Raw genomic sequence first — 12,559 nt, 5'->3', positions numbered from 1 at the left:
ATATGTATCTCAATATTAGTCAGTAGTTATTTTTTACTTGTGTTTCTAATATTCACTGATGCAGGTGAGTCCAGATTCATGTGTTCACTCATTTCTTAAGAAAGTGAAAAAAGAAAAAGAAAACAGAAAATTCTCAACATTTTGAATACCTGGTGTGTATGATATTCATGGAGAAGCACGACATTTTAAAACATGACCCCCATTGAATGAAGGGGGACTGGAGTAAGAGTCATCAAGATATTCACTATCCAATTACCACAATCTAATAAAACTGAAATCAGTGTCAGACCTGTAAGTGGTGTGGGACAGGAGACACAATCCTACTGACCCCATTCCAGAAGGACAGGTCCTTTGAGGGCTTTTCTGTTCATTCTTTTACCCAAAAGGTATAAAGCTAAACTATCTTAAACTGCCTCCCTTCGAGAAATGTTGGGTCCAGCATGTTTCTTAATACCTTGAATAGATAATACAAAGTGCCAGAGAAAGAGTTTGCAACACCAACTAGGGATAAATAATAATTATATGAAATTAAAGGTAAAGTGTTTTCTGACATTACCACAATGCCATTGCTAAAAATCGAAAGAGATGTCACCAAAATGTCTATGTCCACTGGAGAAAAGATAGACAAATGATGCTGGTTGATGAAAGGTAAAGTCAGTTACTAAGAGGCTGTGGAGAAAGCCACGGGTCTGCAAATAATAACCCAGGGACCAAGTACTGAGGGCCACTTGATTTTGTAAATGAAGCTTCATTGAAACAGAGCCACAGGAATTTACGTATGTGTTGCTCTGTGCAATTTCACATTACAATGACAGAGGTGAACCACAGATGAACTTATAGCTAGCAATATCTAAAACAGTAACTGTTGTTAGGAAAATAAAAGTTTACTAAGATCTCGTTGAGCCCATCATCAGTCAGGTTCTCCCCAAAAAGCCATGTCCTACAAACTACAGACTGTCTTGTAATTGTCTCCTCTAAGAGGATACTCACAAAGCTCTGAGCCCCAGTACTAGGGAGAACATTACATTAATCTGAATCACCTGTGACTTGGCCTTGACTGCACCAGGCTTAAACTGGATATATTTCACTTCAGTCTTTGTAAAGACAAACTCCTTGAACACTTTGGGCTCAAAGAATTCATGTAAAAAGACGGAGTTATAGAATTGAAAGTGCACAGAATCATGGAGAAATAAATGTACATGCAGGTTCCACACCCTGTCCTCTCTGAGCTCCTGGTTCTTTTCTACTCTGGGAGCTCAAACTAAGCCCAAATCCCTAGTGTCTAACACATTCCTCTCTGTAAGACAGTGATGGCAAATCTTTTAGAGACTGCCCAAACAGCAACCCCAAACCCACTTACTTATCACAACAAGCCAACAGTGAAATTAAACACAGATACTGAGGTTTTAGTTTAGAAGACAAAACAACTATTATCCAATGCTTGGGTGCTGGGGTAACTTGGCTTGCAAGCTGACAGAGAGGGTTCTGCACATCTGCTATGGCATGCATGCCACAAGTTCATCACCAGTGCTATAGGGTTTCATTCTTTTCTTCTCTGAGAACATTTATCTCAGATTATTTTTATATAACCACATCCACAATTGTTTGATTCTTATTCATCTTCAATATTCTGTTTATATCTGCAAGAATTGTAACCATGTCCACATTTTGTTTCCTAATGCTACATTTAAAGCACAGTGTAGAGCTTTAGCAAATGGCTATTAGCTGTTTATAAATAAGTTATTGTTATTTGCCATGCACAAGAGTAAACTGCACATATCTTACTTACAGCCAGCAATTGTCTTTGCATTTATCAGGGTTTCAGTAACAATCCTTTAATATAAAATCCAATTGTTTGATTGATCAACAACAGACTAGAGCCACCATTTCTGGTACTCTCTTTTAAATGATGATGATGTCATGGAATATCTCAGAGAAACTTGGTGACAACTGTTATTGCAAGTGAGTGGTAATATTTTGTCATCTAATTTTCTAAGAAAAAGAGGCAAAGGACTGTAGACACAACATGAACCAGCTACTACAGATGGCATTTCTCTGTCACCCAATAACCACTTCTGCTATGCTCCAACAGTTAGTTTTATTTGCGTTTCTGAATGTGGTGCTTTAAGAACTGCAGTGGAAAACAATAAATACACTTACAGCAATTTTCTTAACAAAGTTTACAAAGTAAAATTATCACAAGGGACATTAGGAGATGGAGGTTTACAGCAGTAGTGAAAAAGAAAATGTACAATTATCTATCTCATCTTGTGGTGATAAAACTATGGACCATAAAATCATAGTGGTGTAAGATGTTTGATGAAAAGTTCTATGAGAAAATGATTTTTTAAAAAAATTGCAGAGAATGGGTTTATCTTGCAGATGATGTGTGTTACCATGTCCAGAAGCTCCAACCCATTGCTGCAGTTGTAAAATATAGTTTTCCTCAGAGTGGTAGAGATTGCTAGTGATCACTGAAACCTGGAATTTCCTGCCTTTCTTGGGGAAAATGGAAGAGTCTTAGACTCTTATCACAAGCCAGGACCACATGACTGCCTCCAACAATAAAACACGAGTGAGTGTGACCTGAGCTACTTCTACACTGAGACAGGTGAAAGTTCCTGCATGAACATCATAATCACCCATTTCCTATTAGGAGATTGTAGACTCCAGGCTGCTTCGAGAGCATGTGAAGGAAGCATCATGGATTGGTAAGTCATGGAAGCCAGATGCCTGGGTAAGTTCTCCTCTGCCAGAAGAATTTACATAAGCAAGAAAAGCTTTTCCTAAGGTAAGCAGTTAGATGTAGGCAACAATTACTCTACAATGTACCTGAAATGAGGGAACTCATTTGACCCCAGCATTCTTTATTCTCATAAAAAATAATTAACTCTATCAGAGAGAAACAAAATTTATCATAGAGAAGCAATTTTGGGAATCACTACACCACCTAAAAAAGAGTTTTTCCAGGGCTAATGGTGATAGTAGTTTGAATTATAATAATTACTCAAACACACAAACATGCTCCAACCTGTGAAAGTTGAACAACACAGAGAAGCAACTCAGTGGCACAGAGACACTGGAAACCAAACAACTTGGTTGGATACACAAAACCCCATGATGCCTCCTTCTTCATGTTTTAGTAATGCTCTCGATCTTTTAGCTCAAATGTTGTCTCTTTCCTCAAAACTTCACAGAGAAAGTTCATACTGAACGTATTTTGAGAGTGTCACGTGATTGAGGTATAATCAGTGATTTATGCTCTACATCCATGGTTCTGCATCTTGCTGGGTTAATTTCTCCACCAGGGCATGCACCCTCTCTCAGTCATACCTCCCCGTGTTGACAGATCCCTGTCTATTCCCTTCCATAGTGTCCTGGCTTCCTACACATCCCAATTCTTAGGGAGCTACACTTGGAACCACAGAATCCTCTACTTTTTCCACAGCTGACTCAGAGCTGATTGTGGCTGTTGGACTCATGGTAGCTGCAAACCACTGGGACAGGACCCTTGGGATAACCTGCTCAAAAATTCTTGCAAAAGAAACACTCTACAGCAGATCCCAACCGGAAATCTGACAAGACCTGGAGTTTCTTGAAAAGCTAAAAAGAAATAATTATTATAGTAAGAAAAAGTTAAGTAGTAATGAGCAGCAATTATAACAGCACAAGTTGAAAAGACAGAAAGATACAGTGTGACAAAAACTGTGGTGTGCATTTACATAAGATTTTTATTACTATAAAACACACATGGCTATTAATTTCCCCTGAAAATATCCCCTTTGCTTTGATCACACATCCCATCATTTTCATCACTTTCTCAAGCAGTTCTGTAAATGCCTTTTGAAAGCATCTTTTAATTGCACTATCAAGGCTGCCTTGATGTCTTGAAATTATCAAAAATACTAGGTTTTCACAGGCACTTTGACTTTGGGGAGGACCAGAAGTCACACAGTACTGGATCTGCTGATTAAAGTGGATGAAGACACACTGTAATCCTTGTAAAGCCTGCCTTGCAGTCTGGTGATATTCCACAGAAGCATTCACTAAGTTTTGATCACATCTCATATGGGGCATGTAAGAAAAAAATCTAGCTCCATCAACTCCCAGGGACGTACTAGGGGCAGTAAATGATGCTCCAGGTCTCTTAAGAGTTCCCTGCAGGGTTTTTCTTCATTCACATTGCTAAGCACAGAATCTTGTACCTAAGAGAGCTCAATACATAACAGAAGTACAGCTTATGACTTTAACAACTCTGAACTGAGACATGTGCTCAATCACAGCTGCAGACAGCCTCCAACGAGGCAGAAAAGTTCCTGGAGTCCTGCAGTCACACTCTGATCCTAGCAACTGTTCTTGATGGATTGGATGAGGAGACTACTAAGCATAGAGCACAGAGTTTGGAAACACGGGAACGCTTCTCTAGGTAGGACCTAAAAGCAGCTAAAGAACCTATGCACCACCTGTGTCACAGTCTTAATATCCTTACTGACTACCATGGTACTGAGCTCTTACTTACTCTGTGTTGGGCACACTCCTGGGTCTTTACACATGCTCACTAATCTAATCCTCCCAACAGTCCCCCAAAAGTATTGTCATCCTTGCTATTTCATAGCTGAGGAGATAAAAACACAGAGTTTAAATAATTGTCCCCAAACGTACAGTGTGTGGCTTCCAGAATCATAATTCAAATTCTATTTTTCTTGGTTCTTTCTGATTCAAAGTTTTTGCTCTTCTTATTGTTCTACACTTAGGCAAAAAAGGATGAGTTTTCAGCCACGGGACAAGGCAGTGACAGCTGGGGTGGAAGAGCACACTGCTGTACCATATTTTTACCTTGTGCAATTCATAGTAATCTGACAGCAGAAGATTATCTCACAGAATGAGTTCCTCATATATCAGGAAAAGAAAAGTGATCACTATCAGATTCTACTCCTCTGCTGTTATTTTGACATTTTAAAAAGGAAAAGAGGCCATATTACACTGAGCAGTTTTTGAAATGATTATAAATATTTAATGGAAGGTAACTTTGACCTACATATTTCTTCTTGTAGAAATAGATACAACTGTAAGACAAATTTTTTTTTAAATCCCTAAATGCCATCCCTAAAACTAATTTCTATCTATTATTGTAAAGGTGTAGCAATCTGTTGAGCCATTCATTCTGTAACTGAAGTTACAAAATGTGTTATGTTTATATGCTCTGATGATTTTCCAAAATCTAACCACTTAAAAATTCTGGAGTTACTATTTCTTCAAAGGAGAAAACATGTGTTATCCTATTTTAGAGTTTAAATTTGGAGATTTTTAAATAATTCCACTGGATGGTATTAAATGTTTTAAAAATAACAATTAATAGCCAGGTAATTTCATATTTCTGCTATCTTAAATGTGAGCTTATTTTACTCTATTTTTAGAAGCCATGACACTATTACATAGCGAAAGATACAACAGTACCTGAGTTTACTTACTCAGTAATGGAATTTGGTAATCATTTAGCAAGAAAAAAAGATTATAGAGCTGATGCATACTATAGCATGAGGGAACTCTGAAAACATTACATTAAGCAAAAGAAGCCAAGAACAAATGTCACATATTAAATTATGCCATTCATATGAAATATCCAAAATAGGCAAACCCACAGAGATAGGGCCTAGATTCACGGTCCATCATCTGGATGACCATGGGGTCAGCAGGGAGAATGCAACATGAAGGTAATGGGCATGGGCTTCTCTGATGGTAACTAAAGTAATGTGCAAATGCCTGGGACGATGGCTGTACAATTCTGAATAGTGCCCAAAGCAAGGAATAGAATACTTTCAAAGAGTGATTTACGAGTTGCATAATAAGAAAGTTATTATAATCAAATAGCCAGAGACAGTGGACTAAAGAAACCTGTTCCTTGCTGGCTTTTCCCATCCTTTGTGTAGACCATGCTCCTCTCCTGGCTCCTCAGAAGGGCCAGGATCTCACCCACACGGGGCCTCTGCACGTCCTGTTCTTACCGTTTCTGCAGCTCACCTTCTGACGTCCTCACCTGAGCCTGGTTAACTCTTGCCCTCAAGCCTCACGTTGCAGCTCTCCCTTGACCACAGGAAGCCTTCTGACCTGCACAAGACTTTGCCCACCACTCACCATGACCTTGTACACCTAAACACTAGGAGTATGAAACTTTAATTTTGTAGATGTTCCTGCTCTTGTACCTGATAGGAGAGAACCTATTGTATAATCTATACCCCATAAATCACTTACAAAAAATTATTTAGTAAAACTATATTTTAAACAGAAAAAGCTTCCATAATCCCCTTTTACCCAAACTATCAAAAAGTATAATGAAAATTTCTTTCAAAAACTTGCAAGTAAGCTATTTATTTAGGGATATTCAATAGACAGCAAACATAAAACAAGTTTTTTTTTTCAGTTATTTCTTCCAAAAGACAAATGTCCTACATAAAGTAACCAACAGAATCAGAAAGGCAATTTGTGACTAAAGGAAGAAATGTCTTTTCTTAACATCAACAATGTTTATTTTGTTTCTGTGCAAGTTTCCCTAGTGTTTTGTTTCAGACTTAACATTTAGCAAATATCTCCAGAAGGCCAGCTATGTGCAAAAGGAGAGCAGGGCGGGCCAGAAGGAATTCAAATGCAGCCTTGCAAACTGAATTCAGATTCAGTCTCCTTTTTTTGCAAATTACTTGACTCCTGTAAGCTTCAATTTCCTTCTCTATGAAAAGAAAATAGTGATGCCAACCTGATAACCTTGTTCTGAGGGCTAGAAGAGGTCTTTGTGAAAAGCATTGGTATAATAGTGGTGATAATGTTAATACTAATTCAATCTACCTTCAAGAAGCATGCAGGCTTTTAGGGCTAGGGCAGTGTTAAAAACATACTATCATAAATAACTGTAATTCAATATTGAAATCATCTCCTTGTTAAGAAGTAGTTCTACTGATCATCCTTACAAAATTTTCTGAGTACATACAAAAAAAAAATAAACAACAGCTAGAAATGACTGAAATGATCACTAAGACACAATCAATTAAATTATGGTGTATGCTCCCATGTATGAGAGAATACAGTTAAGTTTGATACTGGCTTTAAAAACTGAGGTTTAATACAGCCTTTTTCTTGGCATCCTCAAATTTCTCAAAGGTTTTGGTGTTATCTGTAAAAGAGAAAAGAAACAATGGTGTTGCTTTATTTGTTTTCAAAGTAGGTCAAAAATATTTAAACACAAAAATGAAAAGAAGGATATGTTCCCTATTTCTATATAAAGATCTTTTAGATATAAGTGGAAACAGTCAAGAATCAAATAATATGTATGACACATGCCCTCTCACATATGTATAAAAACAAAAATAAGTACATATCACTGGCATACGTAGTTGGAAGAATTAAGGGAAGTTTTGTAGTGAGTTTGGGTAACTGCAGAGGGAAAGCCTGAACACTAGATTCCAGGCAGAGACGCACAGCACAGCTTACAAGGCAGCACAGCTGTTTACAAAAACACGGAGAGGCAACAGTTTGCAGCTGGCAAGCGGAGTCTCAAAAGGAGCTTAAGTAGCCAGAGCTGGGACCTGAAATACATTAGACCACTGTGGGGGCTTTTGAAGGCTAAATCCAGCTGGGTATGGCAATGCATACTGTAATCACTGCACTCTGGGAAGCTGAAGCAGGAGGACTGCAAATCCAAGCCCAGCCTGAGCACCTTAGTGAATGAGTCTGATCCAGCAGATCTGGTAAAGTGCCTGTTAGTGGACAAAGGGGAACCAAAGGCGCCTGTTAGGGATGATGGCACATGGAGACTCAGGACCAGTGCAGTGCAGCAAAGAACACAGTCCAGTGATTGGGTGCTTCAAACCCTCCCAGTCTTTCTGCCCTTGACAACTGCCCTGCTGATAAAGCTTCAGTCGCCCTTCCCAATGTAATCTGTTTGCTGTCCTCATTTAAAGTCAGTCACATGAACTGTATTGGAGATGACTTTCCCAAATGCCTCACAGATGTTTCATACACCACAAAATTACTGATCTTCATTCAATAATCAAATCGTTGGCAGATACCGTTTTTCAAAGAAATCTTATTTTGCCTGTTAAATGAAAGGAAGTTAGATCATTAACACAGTTCCCCAAGTAATGCATTTTAAATGAAAGGTTTTTTTTCAGCCTTTGGAGGAAAAATAATCACAAGTTAAACTGAAACATCCAGGGAAAGCTCAAATTAATATGTTAATGCTATCAACAGTCAAGGACTCTGAAAGCAAGCCTACAAGTAATATAGCATGTGGTGATTTACTGCTCCCCAGCTATAATTTTACCACATCTTTGAAATCACAAAATAAATGTCTCAAGTGAAGTTTTCATCCGTCATTCAACTTGAAATATGCAAGTTATTAGAACTTCCCTGCTTTGTTTTAAAGATCATTTTATTACACCAGAAGCCATTAGTGATTTTCATTAAATGTGTCAAATGAGATTGAACTAGAAAAACAGATGATGGATTAATATATAGTAATTTTGCCTTTGTAGTGACAAATTTAATGTCTCTCTGTGGACATTATCTAGTTCCCTGTCTGACAGACTTTTCCTATGAAAGAGACAATGAAAGCGTTGAATTACAGGTAAATGAAATTATACGGTTAAAATTTGATGGAACTCTTAAAAAAATTATGCTACATCCACTGTTGATTTAAGTTTCTTATTTATCTGTTACTACTTGAGAAATTGCCATCAGAGCTTTGGCGAAGAAGAACAAAGCAAATGCCCGCATGAATGCAAAAGTAGATCCATACAAAAGAGAGAATTTGGTTGAAAGACAAAAATACACACATCTCAGACACTCTGAGATTAAAAGGTTGTACAAAGCATTTGTTTGTCATAACCTAGCATACTGTGCAATACTTATTGGGTAAATGAGAGATTTTATTAAACGGATGGATGATTCAGAGGTGAGTGAAGGATGGTTGGATGAGTGGGTACCTTTCCATCCTGTTGTCTGCATCTTCATTAGCAACACTATACATGCATATTAACCAGTAACATAAAAACATGATTTGCATCTTCACAAAAATGAGCATATGGTATCTCTGTTAGGCTTATTTGATATTTATACATAACACCAACTGATCAATGTCTCTAAACAAGTACATGCTAAAATACTTTTATAGGGCCCCTTCTGTTTATTTCTAAAACACTGAACTATAGATCATCCTTTAAAAGTGTACAAATGAAAACTGAGAAATGTACTATGGGGTAGCATAACATGAAATTTATCTTTCATTTTAACAAAAATTAGTTATTATCATTGACATCCACAACAATAAAGCTGTATACATACAAGTGTTTGCATTTAAGTAATGAAAAAGATCGGTTTTCCACAGTCAGAGCTAGGATCTCGGCATTAAATGTCAACACAGATAAAAAGAGAGGAAATTATGATTTTTTTTTATTTTACTCAATACAATAAATGCCTCATTATCACATCATTGATAGTGCAAGAAATCATAACAGTATGTCATAAGAATATGATTGATGTTACTGAAACAGAGTAGAATAAGGTAGATACTCCCCAGTAATTACATAAAAACTGGTAGATGTTTATATATCTGAAATAACTCTCAATCATATTAATATATTCCAAAGTAATAAAATTTAAAAATGTTTATACTATCCTCAAATAAAAATAGGAAAAAATTGAACAAAAATAAATTAAGAAGCCCTGAAAGTTTTGGGGAAAATATGCATTCCTCTTTAACCCACATGTAGAGGAAGATTTCTATCTATGATTCAAAAGTGCAATAATAGAAACATCTGGTATATTGGAATAGTTTAAAAACCTCGTGCATAAAAATATGAATGAAAGCAAAGCCAATACAAATAAGAAACGAGCAGAAGATACTTTCAATAATAGCCCTACATATAATATTGAACTACTGAGGGGAAAAAACCAAGATCTTAAAGAAACATAGACAAAAGTCTTGTAAAAATATTTTAGAAAAGTTTTTAAACAAATAGAAAGACAGTCAATTTCACCTATAACTAGAGACATGCCAGTGACCAGCCAGGAGATGGGCAACAAATTCAAAGGGTTCCGGAAGTATTCAACTGTTAGGTTACACCACTCTTCAATAGCTCCCTGGCCTACGGACCAAGTGTCTAACACATGCACCCTTGGAGGAGACTCAGCTCCACCACGGAAGGCAGGCTATGGAAAACTCAAAATCACACATATCACAGATAGGGATTCAAGGCCACAGGTCCTGTGGAGAACATGCACATGGGTTCAGATCCTGTATGTTCTTCCTATTTGACACACCAGTCATGTATCTAAGAATATATCTGAACATACACTTTCAGGGATACAAAGGTACATATTCACATGGTTATCAATTACAGAAGTATGTGTAATTTCAGGATATTAGCAATTATTTCAAATGCCCAAAGATGGATGATTAATTGAATAACTTATAGTACACCAACCTATAGGGAATGGACAAGTGATGAAGACCTCTATGAACTTCATGGAGAACAATTTTCAAGATACATTGAAATAAAGAGGAAAGTACAGGAGTGTGTATAATGTGCTACTTTGTGTAGCAAAGGGATTAAGAAAGCCTACATGCTTCTAGTTGTTATTAAAATTGCAATAAGACTGTTTCCATACCTTGGCTACCACTAATAACATTATAATGGGCATGAGAATATACATGACCTTTTGATACACTGATTTCAGTTCCTGGGATTCATAATCAGAAGTAGGATTGCTGAACCACACATTAATTCTGTTTTGCTGTTGTTATTTGTTTTGTTTTTGAGGAAACTTCACACTGTTTGCTTGGTTTGAAAATGTACCACAAAAGCTCATGTATTGGAACCTTAATTCCCAGCATTAGAAAGAGAGGCATAATCCAAGGTGTGGAGAACTCGAGGACTCCACTCTCATGAACTGATTGGTACCATGAACAGACTAGTGGGTTAGAGTCAGTTCTCATGGGCATGCAATTGTTCTCTCACAACTGGACTTTTATGAATGAGTTCTGTTTCTGAGGTCTCATTTGCCTCCTCACACATTCTGAAGCTGAGAACATTTCAGCACCAGAAACACAGAAGATGCCAGAGCCACCTTCTACAATCATGAGCCAAAGAAACACATTCTTCTGGAAATTATTCAGTCTCAGTGATTTTATTGTAGCCTTAGAAATGGACTGAAACAGAAAACGTCGTAAGAAATGAGGTTGTAGGTAGAACAGATACTTGAGGATGCAGACACACCTTTGGAAATGTATAACAGAAGAGGCTGGAAAATTTTTGAGAAAAGGCAAAACATAAGCTAAATTGCTATAAACATCATGCAGGGTGATTCTGACGAGAGCCAGAAGAAGTGAAGACTAGGGAGAGTCTGAAACTTCTCAGAGATTACCTAAGTGTTTGTGACCAGTGTGTTGACAGAAATGCTGGCAAGAGAGGCCAGTCTGATGAAGTCTCAGAGGGGAAGGAAGGAACTCAGCATTGATAACTGGAATAAAACGCCCCAGAACTTTAAGGAAGAAGAACTTAAAAATGGCAAAGGAGGATTCCTAGTAGAAGAAACATTCAAGTAGCAAAGCCTTCCTGCAGCTGTATGGCTGCTTCTCAAGCCTTATAGAGAGATACACGTGCAAAGAGAGGAACCTAAGACTAAAACTGAAGCAGAGCGGGAAGATTTGGACAATTCACAGACTAGCCAGGTCAAAAGAGAAAAAGCCTATTAGGGAGAATGGAAAGCGTGTGCTCAAAGAGCACTTCCTTAAGGAGATTAGTACCACACCAGGAAGCCAAGTGCTATTCATCAAGACAATGGCAGAGAGATCCTCAAAGCAGGCAGGGATCTTCTAGGACAGGTCCAGAAGCCTCGGGGCAAAATGGTTTGGAGAATAGGACCAGGGCACTTTCCATAGGTTCCCTGCCCAGGGGCATTTATTAAAGAAATCATGAAGAGGCAACCTTCCTAAGCTGCACCAGCTGGCAACCCAGGCTCCACGGAAAACTCAACACCCTAACTACTACAACAAATCAGCAATATCTATGAAAGGTGGGTGTGGGTGCGTACCACACACCTACAGATAAGGCACCCTGGGAAGAACACAGCACTGCTCAGAGGGTATCCCGACTGGAAATGCAGAACCAGCATTTTTCTTATGGGGAACAATCTTCAGACCCAAAGTACAGAACATGTGCAAAATAACTGGCCTGCGTCAAGAAGGTTGATATCAGGAAAGCTACAAAAAAGACTGAGGAACAGTTCTGACAGAGTCATAACATAATCAAGACCACGACAGAAACAAAGAGCACACTAACTCTTAGGTTCTTAACCTGTTACTCATTAAAAGCATGATTTGTATTTTCTTCTGAGACACTCAGAGAGTTAAGTTGTTTTTGCTAAAGTTCTTGAGACTTGATCTGGGCCTGCAAAGGCCAGTAGGTAAATAAAAATAGAATAAAGCTCGATACTCATTATGGAAAACTCCAAGCCATATCCTTCTCGGCTGTGCACACAGACATGCTAGTCATCTAGAGTGTGTCCA

The sequence above is a fragment of the Cavia porcellus genome, unplaced genomic scaffold (genome assembly GCF_034190915.1).
Source record: "Cavia porcellus strain 051 isolate PalLab524CR breed Dunkin Hartley unplaced genomic scaffold, mCavPor4.1 scaffold_19, whole genome shotgun sequence".
NCBI classification, from domain to species: domain Eukaryota; kingdom Metazoa; phylum Chordata; class Mammalia; order Rodentia; family Caviidae; genus Cavia; species Cavia porcellus.
The sequence above is the reverse complement of the archived record's forward strand: the minus strand, read 5'-3'. Positions refer to the sequence as shown.